The sequence below is a fragment of the Dysidea avara genome, chromosome 2, assembly GCF_963678975.1.
Source record: "Dysidea avara chromosome 2, odDysAvar1.4, whole genome shotgun sequence".
NCBI lineage: Eukaryota > Metazoa > Porifera > Demospongiae > Dictyoceratida > Dysideidae > Dysidea > Dysidea avara.
The window spans coordinates 34,556,610-34,573,159 of NC_089273.1; the positions used below are offsets into that span (position 1 = coordinate 34,556,610).

At 36.8% G+C, this 16,550-nt stretch overlaps 1 long non-coding RNA gene across 9 annotated transcripts in view; it reads left to right on the forward strand.

Moving 5' to 3' along the window:
* The window catches only part of LOC136247145 (uncharacterized), a 66,227-nt gene that overhangs the window by 18,564 nt on the left and 31,113 nt on the right, over positions 1-16,550 (forward strand). For 6 of the 9 annotated variants that reach the window (XR_010697114.1, XR_010697110.1, XR_010697118.1 and 3 more), the window contains 2 exons: positions 12,396-12,460; positions 12,505-12,609. This is a non-coding gene — a long non-coding RNA (uncharacterized lncRNA). Of the gene's footprint in view, positions 1-12,395; positions 12,461-12,504; positions 12,610-14,103; positions 14,180-16,550 lie in introns of all 9 variants that reach the window. The other 3 variants (XR_010697112.1, XR_010697117.1, XR_010697116.1) reach the window with 3 other exon arrangements.

Here is a 16,550-nt window from a genome sequence, read left to right on the forward strand (position 1 = left end):
ATATGCTTTTCTGCCATTCTGACCAAACCGTCCTCTGCTACCAGTGTAGTGACAGTAACTGGACTCTTAATAATGCACAATCACACGTGTTCACACTATCGTTACATTCACGTGATACACAATATGGCCTAATATAATTATAAAATGTTGTCAGTCTAGTATTACATATATTACTACAATACTATATTACTACAATACTATATTACTACAATACTATATTACTGCAATACTATATTACTGCATGCAGTGCACACCAGCCATAAAATTGTGTTGCCCATGTGCATGGACATGAAAAAATTTCAGAAACTAGGGGGCAAAAAAAATTGTAGGATTGAAGTTGTGATTCTGAAAAAAAAAACTACAAACAAGAAATAATAGGGATGGTGATTCACAATACTACTTAATGCATCAATACAAGCCAAGCAGCTTGATTTGTGTACATTGAATTTAAGATTCCTATTTTGGATTTTATTAGAACAGTCTAAATAGGAATTTTAAATTCAACGTACACAAATCAAGCTGCTTGGCTTAATGTATTAAGCAGTATTGTGAATCACCATCCCAGTTTTTTTTTCAGAATCACAACTTCGATCCCTATTCTACTTGTTTAAATTTACGATTTTTACCCCCGTAGTAAGTAAGTGATACATTCACAACCTGTTTGTACCACACATTTTGTCAACTTTATTAGTGAGACAAGAAAAAAACCACTAGTTCTGAAATTTGTCTTTCCTCTTGAATATCAAATGCCATATGGAGGGAAACTTTGGTGGTGGTAAACTTTGGAGAATAGCAAGCTAAATTTCCTTTGGAAAAATAAACGTTGGCGAATCCAGCACAATTTATAGCTACAATCTAGGGCGCTACAAGTGATTGGTAAGTTAAACTTTGACGAATTTGTAATGAATTGCCGAATTCGCTGAAGTTTTCTGCCACCAAAGTTTCCCTCTATATGGTACCTTATTATTGTCTGTGTCTGCTAGTTCATTATATGAGTATTTGTTACGGAAAATGTCTTATTTTCCAGAAAATGTCTGGTCAATAGTAGTAGTTCAAGGATATACGTACAGGTTAAATTAACAAGGTATACATAAATTTTCTCTGTAATTTTACAAGTCATTGTATCTTTAGTTAGAATTCACATATGATTTCCAAAGTAGTCAAAATCATAATTATTGTTGATGTTACATACACCAAAACTAAATCCCACAATCAATTCTTATTAGTTAGAATATAAATTGTGTGGGTTAACCTTGTGATGGAACTATCAAATGCATATAGAAGCAAGAATGTTCGAAATTTTTGGACAGTTACCCTGACTGATCAGTGGTAACTGATTGCATCATGAAATGGCCTTTATTTTTGTACATGTGAGGAAAACCACTTCACCTTGATGGTTTTCCTATGTGTGGGATATGTTGAACAAGTTATCATAGCTTGTTTCAGTTGTGAGTTGTGTGCCTGTAATATTTTTTGCCTTATTGTTAACTTGTTGTATAAATCAATTTTCTTGTTGCTCTAAATGTCTGGTGTTATAACTCCAACAAGACTATTCAATATAAAATTCTGTGTCCACTCCTTTGTTACTATAGATAACAGAAAAGTAGTTCAAGTCATATCCTGTTAATTCTCATATGTGACCGGATCTGCGATAACCCGACATAATGGCGCATTTTTCAAATTCTTTATCATTGAATATTTATAATCTACTTAGCCAAGTGTATGCTCTGACCAAGTTTTAGCCTTGTATGCCAACAACTTTTGGAGTTACAGACCTACAAAGTAGCAACAACAGAAAGATCGATTTGTACAGCAAGTATTGAGAAAATAAATTACATGCGCTTACACAAACAGTTGTAATTTACAAACGCAATTTAGTACAGAGTTGCCACTTGAACCATTGTGTTCGCCATGAATAGGGGAGTCCATTACTGGGTAAGTTTTGTCTTCTGTTACCATTCTTCACTGCATACAGAGACGAACTCAGTGAAGAAAAATCGATCATGTACAATCGTTTCGACGTGACGTAAATAAATGCCCATAACTTACGTATCCTATAGTCTACTGCAACCAAGAAAGATGTTTGAACTTCTCTTGAGTAGGCGAATAAGATGATATCCAGTTTTTTATCATTGGACCCTTTCTTCACAAAGAGCAAAGCATTTAAACATTTTACGAATTTTTTTCAATTACGCAAATATTTTACCCAGTTATGTATCAGCTACGTATAGGCTTGTTTTTGTATATTGATATTAGAATGACAATACCTGATACAGATATACTCATTACTTAACAATCATATATTTTTGGGCTCTTGTGCTCTAGCAATATCCTAGCATGGCTAGTAACACATGTTTATGTACACACGCAATTGTGATGTCACCTGTTATTAAAGTCTCACACTATCACTCTATAACTGAATATAGAGAACAATGGTCAGTAGAAAGCTACGTATTGGATCAGCTTAGTTTATTGACTTTAGTTATCAGAATGTTGGTTAAAGAGCCATACTAGTGCACACGTAGTTTGAGGTTGTACTCACACAACTGCTAAAATTGTGGCTATGGGATATTCATTTTTCTGTTACACTTTAAATATTGATATTGTTACTTTATAAGAGTCAAACAAGAGAGTAGTTTGAAAAGGCAGATATGATCGGACATGGACATGGACACAGACACGGATGTTTTTAAATGCACTTTTACATTTACAAAACAGTCATTCTTACATACCTAACATTGTTTTTACAGCAGTCTTCGCTTCCATACCAATGCGTCGATCTTGTCATAGTGTGTATCCATTTATAAGCGCATGAGCGAAGGATAGACCAGCACTCTAAAGACCTGTACATGTGCTCTAGAAAATTAAGTGTCATAGAGATTAAGCTGGCATGTCCCAACCTAATCTTGGAGGGCAGTTCCTTGAAACCCTCAACTCTTGGTATAAGCGATGCTAAAAGGCATAAGATTGTGGATTTGGCCTGCTAAGCTAAGTTGCATGGGGCTTACAAGCTATTCTCTACAATTATATAACTCTGTATTAGACTTAAGAACATGTGTACAGCACTATCATGGTCTTTGGCTTTCTGTGGAGTGCTGGTCTAGTCCTTCGCATGTGCGCTTATAAATGGAAAAGCGTTATGACAAGATCGAGGTCCGGGTCTGGAAGCAAAGACTGCTGTAAAAACAATGTTAGGTATGAAAAATAACTGTTTTATAAATGCAAATATTCTTTTTTGAAAATGTCCATGTCTGTGTCCTCATCTGATCGTATCGGTCTTTTCCAACTACCCTTAACAAGATCGTGAAGCAACTGCTATATCTTGTTTTCGTGTTTACTATAGCTGCAAGTCTTGTTACCAACAAATTCTTGTTCAAAAGTAAGGAATTCAGTTGTGAACGAGATGAATTTTACTGCAATTGGGATGAAGTCAATTGCAAAGGTGACTAATTCAATTACAAAAACCTTTATCTGTTTTTGGTAGATTGTTTTCTGGTGGCCTGTATAGCCATGTCAGATGTCTGTACAGGTCTGTAAACACCAGGGATGTGCTGTAGATAGTTCAAACATTCAGAGCAGGGAGCTGTGTGTCTGTTTTGTGAGATTTAAGCCTATTTGCGTGCCTCTGACAGGCTTTTTTTTTGTCTGGTTCCTTCAATCACCATCCTCATCCATTTTTCTGTGAATCAACAATTGCACCCATATGGGTCACATTTAATGTTGAGTAATTCTAAGTTTATAGAGTCAGACTACTTGATAACTTGTATATGATCACATATGTAAACTAATTCCACAATCAGTTACTGTGAGTGAATCTATAATGCACCTATCAAAGTTTTGCCCCACCTACCCCCATGCGGGCAAGGAGGGGAATTAGGTGGGGATTTGACCAAAGTCTCAGTCTAAGTCCCCTAGTCTGGGGTAAGATTTCAAGCCTAATCCCCCTCCTTTCTCCCACATATCCCCCTCCTTATAACCTGGGGTTCTTCAAATACAAACATAATAATAACTCCATTATTCACAATTAACACATATATAAAACTCTGGTTCCACCATAATGTTTGTACATTCCCAATGATACCAAGTTCCGCAGTCATCACAAGCAATCCATTTCTCCATTCATCAGTTTCTTCTTCATATAATGTTCCACAAACTCCACAGTACTCTTCATTGTCATCATCGTCACTAAGTAAATTATCACCATCATTGTGTCCTTCACTGCTTCCCTTCTCTATCAGCTGGTGGTGCTGAGCTCTCCGTGCTGCTGCTGCTATTTTTGTTCCCCTTTTCCTATTTACAGCCACAGTTTCCAAATGTTTCAACCAAATATCTACTTCTTGTACAGGTAACAAAACGTTGTGTGCCAATTCTGTCACGTTTATTGAATCTGACTACTTAAGACTTTTTTGAATTGTTACAGATGGTGGTGGGCTAAACGTATGGTATGAGTTACTAAGAATTTCTGCAGACTTCAAATAAGAAAATTTATAGTGTAAACAATGCAAAATGTGAAACCTTATATCGTACCTTGGAATAAAGGCAGAAAGGACACTGGAGAATAAACGATTGATTAACAGCACAGGGATAACAGACCACACCATGCACAAATGAATATATTAGAATACATGCAGTGTGTTGGTATTAATTCAATAACTAGTATGCTGGTAGCTAGTTATTTAGCTTCTGTACACTGACTGAATACATAGCTATACGCCGAAAGCAAGATGTCATTACAAAAGTATGTTTTTTTCAAGTTATGGTTAAAATAAGCAGCATAGTCTAAAGCCCCGCACCCGGGGCCAAATTTTTAGTCTAATCCCTTCATTAGGCCCCTCGTTTCCCTGCATGGGGGTAGGTGGGGAAAAACTTTGATAGGTGCCTAAATGGAGACCCTTTATGTAGTTGCTGTTAGTGTTGGGTGACATCAGGAATTTTAAAACAATACGATATTGATATGATACTAAAAAATGTGAGCGATACTGATGCTTTTTGATATGATATGTATAACAAACAACACTGATGTTACATGTGCAGGTTGTTGTTTAAAAGGATGAACATGTTTACATGTTTTGGCTTCAGTCTATTTCTTGTTTGAGAAATAACTTGCCCGGCGTTGCTAAATATTTACTCAGAAGGTACAGATGTTCCAGGAATTGCCAGATACTTCTTAACTAATCTGGAAACATGTGGATAAGATGCGTTATTTCTCTTCCACCAATTTAAAGGATCATCTTTTCTTTCAATATTGTTCAGCCGTAGATACTGTTGCATTTGTATTGTCAGTTTTGAGCTGAGCGAGGTTCTTGTAAAAGCTTGTGCTACTTGTTGATCAAAAAATCCCACAATCCTCTTCATCAGTAGGTGATGCGTCTTTGACATTGACATTGACTTCAACTTCTGTACTGTCAGTTGAATTACTATCATCCAGTCTCAGTGATGCAGCTATTTCACGAATAATATACTGTGTGACCATTGCTGCAGTTCCAAAATCTGGAAATGCTATCTTTTTAAATCTAGGATCTAACAGTGTTGGAGCAGCTAGTAACATGTTATCTTCTATAGTCAAGAACTTTCCATGCATTCTTTGTAACAGATTGTCTTAAGGTTCTGCACTTCCAATTTTTTAGAAGAACAAGTAAGTCTCTGCAGTGCTCTTGATATTGGAATAATTTTTGAGCCTGAAATATAGAAATCAGCAAAAATTTCTCTGGTAACAGCTTCAAAAGGTTGCAATATCTCTACAATTCCTTTCATTACCTCAATTTCTTCACTAGAAATTGTTAGATCGTTCCTATTTAGTAGACACAAAGTTGTTCATACAGCTTCTTCCTGCTCTATAATCCTTTCAAGCATGTAAAACGATGAATTCCAGCGGGTTTCTATTTCTTGTATCAATTTATGGTTATCAATATTAAGACGGCTCTGAATAGATGTGAATGTATTAGTACTCCTATGAAAATAGGTCACAATGTGTTTGCAGCGTTGCAGCAAAGCTGCCACTTCAGGAACATCTTGCTGACTATTAGGTTTAAAGTATGTGCAAAGCAAAGCAAATGATTCCACTTATTGTGCTGTAGTGCTGCAACTATGTTGCTTGCATTATGTGTTATGGCACAGAAAATTTTATCTGTGATATTCCATTTATTTGTAATGCAAAGAAGTGTGGAAGCAATGTTCTCGGCAGTGTGTGAGTCCTCAATTTGAACAGTTTCTAGCACAACTTACTTTAACTCCCAGTCATCTGTGAGAAAGTGGCAGATTACAGTTATATACCCCATGGTAGCTTGGGGGTCCACAAATCCGTAGTAATAGAGCAGTATTCCACTTTCATAAGTTAAGTGTGCAATTTTTCTGTAGTATTTTTATATAATCCAGGAAAATGGTCTCTCATTATAGTGCAGCAGCTAGGAGGAATGTACTTAGGATCAATTACTTTAAGAAAGTCTTGGAATCCCTTATCTTCAACAATACTGCCAGGTTGTATATCAGTAGCTACGTAGCATTTCACTAGGGCTTTGTCATTACCCTTATGATGCAGTGAATCTTCTGTAAAATACATGTAATCATTGCTACGTAAATGCAACAAGTGACATACTTCTATAGCCAGCTGTTTGACTGAAGCTCTGCGTCAGTGAAATCTGCTTGTGGCATGATGATAACTTTTGTTTTTTATTAGTTTGTGCAGCCTGTTATTGCTGTAGTAGTTCCTCATACTCCTCTTTGTGGTGGTAAGAAAGGTGCTGCAAGATTAGCAACAACATTCGGTAAACACTTTGCAACCCAATGGCCCCACAGTGAGGCACGATCAAAGTTCAGACTGATGGGGCCCCACCTTTGTAAACAACACCATACATATGGCAACCAATCACACAAGCAAGGCACTTTGTGATTGACCACACTCAGAGTTACACACAGGCACAACTCCTCCCTTTTACCTATAGCATTATAGCAAGCTATCATTGGTGAACAATGAATAATGGCTACAAGTCTTTTACGATGATGAAAGCTACTATTAGAATCGATCATAATACCCAAACAGTTAACACTGTCAATAAAATCATCACTTGCGGATTCATGCCAATCAAGATTCTGTGGGCAGAGCAGCAAACTCTGCCCAATTCTGCAACAGCTATACTACTAAACAAGCACAACTTGTCAACATTACCAGTGTATAGCTCAGTACCATTAGCTATAGCTAGTTAATGCTGTACTAACCTTTACCATATTTGTAGTATTTCCATAAGTAGACACCTTGGCTTTGCACTTGTTACATATTGCCTCCTTGTCCACTGAATGTGTTGCTGACTCTCTGAAATAAGACAACACTAAACTTTGTTTCTTGTTAGAGGTAGAACGTGCTGAGGTAGACTCACTACTAGAATGTGCTACCAAGTGTGCCGTAGCTGTGTCACTAGATATGACCATTAACTCAGGTTGCTCCTCAAGCTGTTCTGCCATACTTGATATCCTGTAAGAATCTTGAGAAGAACCACTAATCTGGTGCGACCACCTCTTAAGCTTCCTTTGCAAAGGAGTGGATGCCGCTGCACTAAACAATAACAGTAAAAGTAAAACCTCAAGTACGCCTTGAACCACAAAATGGCTGCTTGAAAACCAGCACCAGCAAAAGTAAAACACTGTAAGCAACGAAAAAAACAATGTAGTGGCTATTTGTCCAGTTCCGGACGCCGATTTCACCAGGCTATTTGTCCGGTTCGGATCGCGTGGTCCTGTTTGTCCGGTACTATTCGTCCGACAGTGTCACCCATAACTCGATTATCAAACACACTAGTTGTATGAAGGTAAGTTTTGGGGTGAGTTCGAGGCGAGCTAGGGTTGGAGCGAGCGAAGCAAGCGTCCCAGCAATGCCGGGCCAACCCTAGCTCGCCTCAAACTCACCCCAAAACTTACCTTCATACAGACAGTGAAATTCATCATTGTGCTTAACAGGCAAACGTCACGTTAGTGTTAGGGTTAGGGTCGGATTCAGCTTTGGTTTCTTCTTCACTGGGTATTCTTCTTATATAGGTTTCTTCTTGAATGACGTATATAAGATGGAAACTAAGAGAAGTGGTTAGCTGGGAGCCACGTAACACAGTGGTTACGATCCTTGCCTCACACACTGGAGGTCCCGGGTTCGATTCCCGGACAGGTCATGACTTTTTTTTTCGCTTGAGGACTGTTTTTTGTCTAAGTTTTTATTCACATGAACCGAGCTGGACGAATAACTTGGTAAAATCGGCGTCTGGAACCGGACGAATAGCCTCTACCAAAAAACAAAGCACAAAAGCAGTGAAAGCATCGAACAACTGTGCCCAGCCATACCAATTATTGGATTTATTAGCATATTGCACATTAAATACAGATCACATGAGATATCATATCAACATATCGAATTTTTTTTGAAATTTATCGATACTTTTTGATATCAGCAAATATCAAATGATATTGATACAGTATCGCCCAACACTAGTTGCTGTGTGGAACAGTTTTGTACATATTTGTTGGTCATTTAATTTTTGAAAAGTTTCCTTAAAGAACTGATTTAATGGAAACTTATTGTAGACTATTGCAATATCTGTACCTTGTAATAATGGAGATATGTAAGTATCCAGTGAAGTGATGTAAACTTCATTGTTAATTTGCCATCCAATGATACTCAAAATACCAGTATATGTGTAGGTGATTGATTTGGATTTTTAAACCAGGCGCATGCCCACAACCGGCCAGAGGCCAGCTGTGGGCGCGTTGGTTTACTGAAATTGTTTTCGTAAAAGTGTGTGTGTGTACCTATCTATCTACCTATGTTTGTCCGTACGCACCCACATGAGCAAAATTGTTTATAGTAAAAGCAGCTTTTACATAAGAAATAAAAGCGAAATGAAGTCTATATTAACTTACGCACAGGTAAACTTTGCTTTGAGGTTGTGTCTTTTCAGCGGTCTGAAATATAGGTGTGGCAACTCTCCTCAGACTTTGTGAATTACTTTCCCTTCGGGTTTTACAGGCGTATAACAATTGAGAAACAATATTGCAGGCCTCGTAGACTACCATAAATAGCCTATCCCTTCAAGTTGGAAAGGGGCGTATCCCTGACGTACACGAACGAAAATGAAGAGCAGCTTTGAGGCTTTGTCGAGAGAATTTGTGGGAAAGAACACTATAGTCAAACTTTTAGAAGATACTTCTGTGCGTAATATGTTGTTAAAAGTGGGTTGTTTAACAAGCAATGCATAGCAACGTATTTGAAGAATTACAAAAATTTCATGAATTATGAAATCCAAGAATTACAATAAATTATACATCATCACACAACATAATAAAAATAGTAATACCATAGATATGTAGTATATAATATCTATGGTATCTATGGTAATACATAGTCTGTTAGTTCCAAATGAGTTAGCTAGCTGCATGGAGCTTGGTTTTTAGAAGTAGCACAACATCAACTTGTTAGTATTAAGGACTGTAGATGGAAAGTCATGTGACTTTCCATCTGTTTTAGCTGGTTTGAAAGTTGCTTATCATACAGTATGGTTGTACTGTATAATAGGATCATGAAGGTTTCCATCTTCTGATGACAAAGTATTGAACTAAAAATAGACTCACTTTTCCATTTTTAACAGCTCGGCAGTATTGGTTAGGCGTAATCTTACCCAAATGTGTCTTCTGAGTGATACCAAAGGCATCCAACAAGTTTTTATGAAAATAAATTTTATGTAACTGAATTTTCTTGAAATACTCAACTGAGAGATACATTCAGCCAAGCGTTGCACAACTAGTTATCCTAATGGGCCTGATTTTGTCACTGTTCAATATCACTCAGGCCCAAGATATGCCTTTTTACTTACTGTATGCAGCAGATGAACCTTGAACTTACTTTTGTCCTCCTTTGTGTCCCAGTTACGTACCTGGGGACCTGTGGGTATCGGAATTTTATACACTCTACAATAATAAATAAAAGACCTCCATGATGTACCTACCATTGTCTAACAACAATGAAACCCATAACAATGCAGTTAGCCTCTTGTAGACAATTATTATTTTAAACACCAAGAGAATTGATGTAACTGTGAGCCGATTGTAACAGGTAACACTCATTTTCTGTAGCTAGCTACAGTACAGATATAATCCAACATCGCACTCGTGAGCGAGAGTGATTGTTCCTGCTCGAATATTTGTGAAGTTCTACTCGAACTTTTTCTTAAGGACTTTAGCTTCTGTCAATCGAGCACTCAATTAAACTTATATGAGTGCTTGGTCGGCTACAATTACGTACATTCTAACTGAAATATGTAGAAAACCAACTTCGTAAGCCTGAGCTGAATACGATTCAATTGATATTAAAAAATAGACTTACTTTTTCCTTCATAACAGCTTGGCAGTATTGGTTAGGCATAGTCAAGCCTAAATTTGTTTTCTAAGTGAACCCATGCAAACACTTCCAACGAGTTTTGATAAAATGATTTTAACTGACGTTTATTCTTACTAACTCAACTAACTGACTATTGCCTTCGGCCAATCATTACTCAACATGCTGTGGGCCTAATTTGTTACTTTACAATGTTGCTCTGGCTTAAGACATGCCTTTTTGTCTATATGCAGCAGATGAATCATGGACTTACCGTTATCCTCCTTTGTGTCCCATGTGTTTCTCCATTACTGCAAATGTGTTAGATTCATATGTAGATAGCATGTAGTGGCTTCTGCATACTAGCTTAAAATCACACATGTAAACTAATCCCACAATCAGTTACTGTGAGTGAATCTATTAATAGAGACCCTTCATGTAGTGGTTGTGTGGAACAGTTTTGTACATATTTGTTGGTAATTTAATTTTTGAAAAGTTTCCCTAAAGAACTGATTTAGTGGAAACTTGTTGTAGACTATTGCAATATCTGTACCTTGTAATAATAGAGATATGTTTACAAGTATCCAGTGAAGTGATGTAAACTTCATTGTTTATTTGCCATCCAACAATACTCAAAAGTGTATGTGTAGGTGATTGATTTGGATTTTTAGTGTTAAGAACTGTAGATGGAAAGTCATGTGACTTTCCATCTGTTTTAGCTGGTTTGAAAGTTGCTTATCATACAGTATGGTTGTACTGTATAATAGGATCATGAAGGTTTCCATCTTCTGATGACAAAGTATTGAACTAAAAAATAGACTCACTTTTCCATTTTTAACAGCTTGGCAGTATTGGTAAGGCGTAATCTTACCCAATTGTGTCTTCTGAGTGATACCAAAGGCATCCAACAAGTTTTTATGAAAATAAATTTTATATAACTGAATTTTCTTGAAATAATCAACTGAGAGATACCTTCAGGTAAGCATTGCACAACTGGTTATCCTTATGGGCCTGATTTCATCACTGTTCAATATCACTCAGGCCCAAGATAAGCCTTTTTACCTATTGATTGCAGCAGATGAACCTTGAACTTACTTTTGTCCTCCTTTGTGTCTCAGTTACGTACCTGGGGACCTGTGGGTATCCAACTATTCTTGGAATATTGTACACTCTACAATATTATATACTTGTACTATGCAGAGACTTCTGCAAGTAGTCTCACATGGCCAATCCACTTTTTACCCATCACGGTGTCTCACACAATGTTTAAACTAATTAGAAATTATAAGTGCCTCTGAAAAGTGTGAAGTTGACTGCAATTATAGTCCACTCACCAGCTGCACAATGAGCATCCTAGTTGTCTAGCTACTAAAGTTTAGAAACATTGTGCAAACAAATATTCAGGTGAAATAGCTAAGTAAGTTTCAGCCGAGAAGCTCAACAACCACACCTCATACGTACACCGTGATGTGTACAATGTTTATAAGCTAGACAACATAATAAACTAGTGTACTCATTGTGTAGCAGGCGAGTGGCCTATAAATACAGTCAGCTTCAGGCACTCTTTCAGAGGCACTTATAATTGTGAGATACCACGAGGTCCTTGGTTCCTGGGTCTACTGTTTTTACCTACCCATCAGATACCTGATATTTCTTCATAAATAAAAGACCTCCATGATTTACCTACCATTGTCTAACAACAAGGAAACCTATAGCAATGCAGTTAGCCTCTTGTAGACAATTATTATGTTAAACACCAAGGAAATTGATGTAATTGTGAGCTGATTGTAACAGGTAACACTCATTTTCTATTGCTAGCTACAGTACAGATTTGATCCAACGTTGCACTTGCAGGCAAGTGTGATTGTTTCTGCTCAAATACTTGTGAATTCCTTTTCCTTGAGGACTCTAGCTATTGTCAATCAAGCACTCATACGAATGTTTGATCGGCTACAATTAGGTACATTCTAACTGAAATCTGTAGAAAACCAACTTAGTAAACCTGAACTGAATATAATTTAAATGATATTAACCTTTTCTACAGGTGGAATTAGGAAGTTACAACTATGGCCAACTGCTGCTACGTACGTAGTAGCTAGCTACTTTGTGGTAAGGGTTCAGCTATGTATGTAAATGCTGACATATAATATTAGTTGTAGGGATGACCTTGGTAGTGTTGGATGTGTTAATGACAAAAGCTGACATAAAAGCCAAAGGAGATGCTATACATTTTACAACACAAAACAATTCACTGCTAAGTAAGTGATGAAGGATGTAACTATATGTATGTACATGAATGCTGACATGTATATTATTGGATGCATGGCCCTAGTGGTGTTAAGGGTGTTCTGTACAGCGCCCAACGAGAAAATGTCTTTTATGATGAAATAACCTCCCAACGAGAAAATGTCTTTTATGATGAAATAACCTGCCACAAAAGAAGAAAGAAGAGCGATATACATGAAGGAAGCAAAGTAAGTGTTGTATCTTCTTCATCGTGGTCTAATGAATATAGCGATCCGTAATTTACCGATTATCTTCAGGTTACGCAATTAAGAAACAATAACTGTGGCCATAGAACAGCTGCGGGCGCCTCAGTTTCTACACCTTGATACTAAAATTCGAACTAGTTCGTCATTTTAGACTCGATAGGCATGAAAATTTCAGATGGGCAAGCATGATATTTATGCATTAAAAGAGCGTTTGTCGTTTTTTGATAGTTCGTTCTGGCGAGGAATGGCGTAGAGGTAAAGAAGACTGATTAGTGCCAGCACAAAAGCGGAAGAAGAGTATCTGATGACTGAGAAGCCAGAGAACAAAAATAGAAATGCACATTTGTTTGTACAGTTTTCAATAATGTATTTTTAAAGAATGAAGTCTCCAGGGCATAAACTGTGGGACTAGTTCTAGTTTGAAGTGGAAATTTATAACTTGCCTTCTACGGTGAGTTAAGACATGGGATTTGGACTAAACTGTGCAGTAGTGATAGTTCTTTGCAAATAAAAAGAGTTTAGCAGAATAGTCTAATCCGTTCGTAAGTTATAGCAGAAAACATAATTTATGGGAAGCCATATGCGCAACTGTACAGAGCACCCCCCCAGTAATACAAGAATAAACAAGAATTATTGTTTTACTATTTTATTGTTTTACACGCCAAATCGACACCTTTCCCTGTCAGCAAAGATGAATAAGACACAAAGGAGGACACTGGTAGTCCATGAAGAATGCATTGTACGTACTGCAGTATTCCAAATGGTATCTGTCGGGCCGAAGTGACGTCGAACAGTGTAAAGTAAACCCTGTAGCCTTAGCCATTATTGAGTTACACTTGTCTGAAGGAATCAGTCAGTCAGTCAGTTACTTACTTACTCAGTCAGTCAGTGGAAAATTTTGTCAAATACAAATAAAATTCCGTAGCAACTTGTTGAAAACATTTCGGGTCGATCTGAAAGCTTGTTTGGGCTTAGTTTTACCTCACCAATACTGTCTCATCGTCATAAGGGAAAATTGAGGCTGGTTTTGGGTGATGTTATTTTGTGGGCTACGCCTACTCCTTTGTGGTCCCTGCTATACAGTTATTATCGTGATTGAAAGTTGAAGTAATATTGCAACAATAAAAATATTAACAATTTTACAACAATCTGCACGAATATGTTGGCATACACCATGTAATTACGTAGCTTGTAGAATTACGGCAGGGTTGGTGTTTAACGGTGGATAGTAGTTGAAGAGTTTCATGTTTCTTTCTTCAGAAGTCCTTTCTTGAGGGCTGCTTGGTATGGTTTTTCACCTACAAAATGGAAGAAAATTTTATAAGGAGTAGCAAGAGTAAGTTGCTAGCCATATTGTACTAGTACACTAGTTACGTAGTATGCTAGTGGTATAGCCGTCAGTGTGTGTACTGTATGGTAGGAATATGAGCTAGGAAGCTACAGCAAAATAGGTTAGGTCTAGAGCTTCGAGAGCAAATGACTTTATATATAATGGTTATAAACCCTTGAATTGACAAAACTTTTAAGCATCGAGGGGCTTGGCACAATATTGCTCGATATCGAGTGATACCATGCTTGCAAGTATGATGGATTAAATCTGTATCGTATGTTATTCTTCAGTGGACTAAACCATTGTGGTAGATGATTAATACTTGAAAGTATCTGTTAATTCAGGTTGTGGCCTTAGTAATAATCATAGAAGTTTGCCGGTACCTCTTCACAAAAAAAAAATATTTACCAGAAAAGCCATTCTTGCAATAATTTCATGGTACCTTGGCAGTATTGGTTAAGTAAGGCTAAGCCAAAAAATGCCATCAACATGAGCTGAAATGCTTTTGATATGTTGCTACAGAATGAAAAAATAATCTTTTCTACTGTTTAACTAACTGCCTGTCTGATGCCTTCAAACAAGCATAACTCAATAAAGGCTAAGCTATGGGCTTGATTCTTTTGGTTTTTGATGCTGCCTCATCCTGTTGGCATACCACACTATGTACAATGTTTAATGGACTCATGAGAATGCCCTCCTTTGTGCTCATCATCTTTACTGATAGCTCAAAGTGTTGATTTAAGATACTACTACACAATGATTACCCTATGTTTGTAACGGGAATTCCCATTGTGACTAGATATATTCCAGAAATCCTTCTCATAATGTTCTTTATTTGTAATGCTTGTAATGGGCTGAACATAGCTGATCAAAGCATAATGGCCATTTCACTATTTAAACAGATTATATTTGGGGTGTGTGTCCAGATGAAAACAAAAGGCCTCATGCCATTCTTTCTTCTAATGCGGTATGCAGAGGTTCACCAGTTGTAATAATGTTACGTATGAAAAGCTAAACAAACTAGCAGAAGGAAAATTTAGGAATTTTAAGTTTGATTAGGGATCTGTAACTCACGTTCCATGGCTCACTGTCACCTCAAATGGTTCTGAAACATCCTCCTGCTTGAAGTAGTGTAAACAACACGTAATGTCTGAATCCACTTAGAGAATTCATACATATTTGTGTATGTGAAGAAGTTTATAGAATCAGACTGCTTAATAACTTGCATATGGTCACATAAACTAAATCCCACAATCAGTTACTATGAGCGAGTCTATAAATGGAGAGATATCTTGCATTTGATGTGAGAAATTAATTTTGTTAACCACGTGGGGACATTTAATTTTTGAGAAGTTTCCCTAAATCACTGATTTAGTGGAAACTTATTGTAGACCATTAAGTAAAAGAAACTTAATTGTTATATACCAATACTCAAAGTATCAGTATGGGTGATGAATGTGTATTGTTAACTAGATAGCTTATTGTAACTTTCCTCATCTTTTCTTATCATATGGTACAGTAGTACTGTATAGTGTCTTTCAGTGACAAAGTATTAACCTAAAGAATAGAATCACTTTTTCCTTCATAACAGCTTGGCAGTATTGGTTAGGCATAGTCAAGCCTAAATTTGTTTTCTAAGTGAACCCATGCAAACACTTCCAACGAGTTTTGATAAAATAATTTTAATTGAAGTTTCTTCTTACTAACTCAACTAACTGACTATTGCCTTCGGCCAATCATTGCTCAACATGCTGTGGGCCTAATTTGTTACTTTACAATGTTACTCTGGCTTAAGACATGCCTTTTGTCTATATGCAGCAGATGAATCATGGACTTACTGTTGTCCTCCTTTGTGTCTGATGTGTTTCTCCATTACTGCAAATGTGTTAGATTCATATGTAGATAGCATGTAGTGGCTTCTGCATATTACCTAAAAAAAAAAAATAAAAATAAAAAAGTTTATAGAGTCAGACTACTTGATAACTTTTATATGATCACACATGTAAACTAATCCCACAATCAGTTACTGTGAGTGAATCTATTAATAGAGACCCTTCATGTAGTGACTGTGTGGAACAGTTTTGTACATATTTGTTGGTAATTTAATTTTTGAAAAGTTTCCCTAAAGAACTGATTTAGTGGAAACTTATTGTTGACTATTGCAATATCTGTACCTTGTAATAATAGAGATACATAAGTATCCAGTGAGGTGATGTAAACTTCATTGTTAATTTGCCATCCAACAGTACTCAAAAGTATATGTGTAGGCGATTGATTAGGATTTTTAGTGTTAAGAACTGTAGATGGAAAGTCACGTGACTTTCCATCTATTTTAGCTGGTTTGAAAGTTGCTAATCATACAGTATAGTTGTACTGT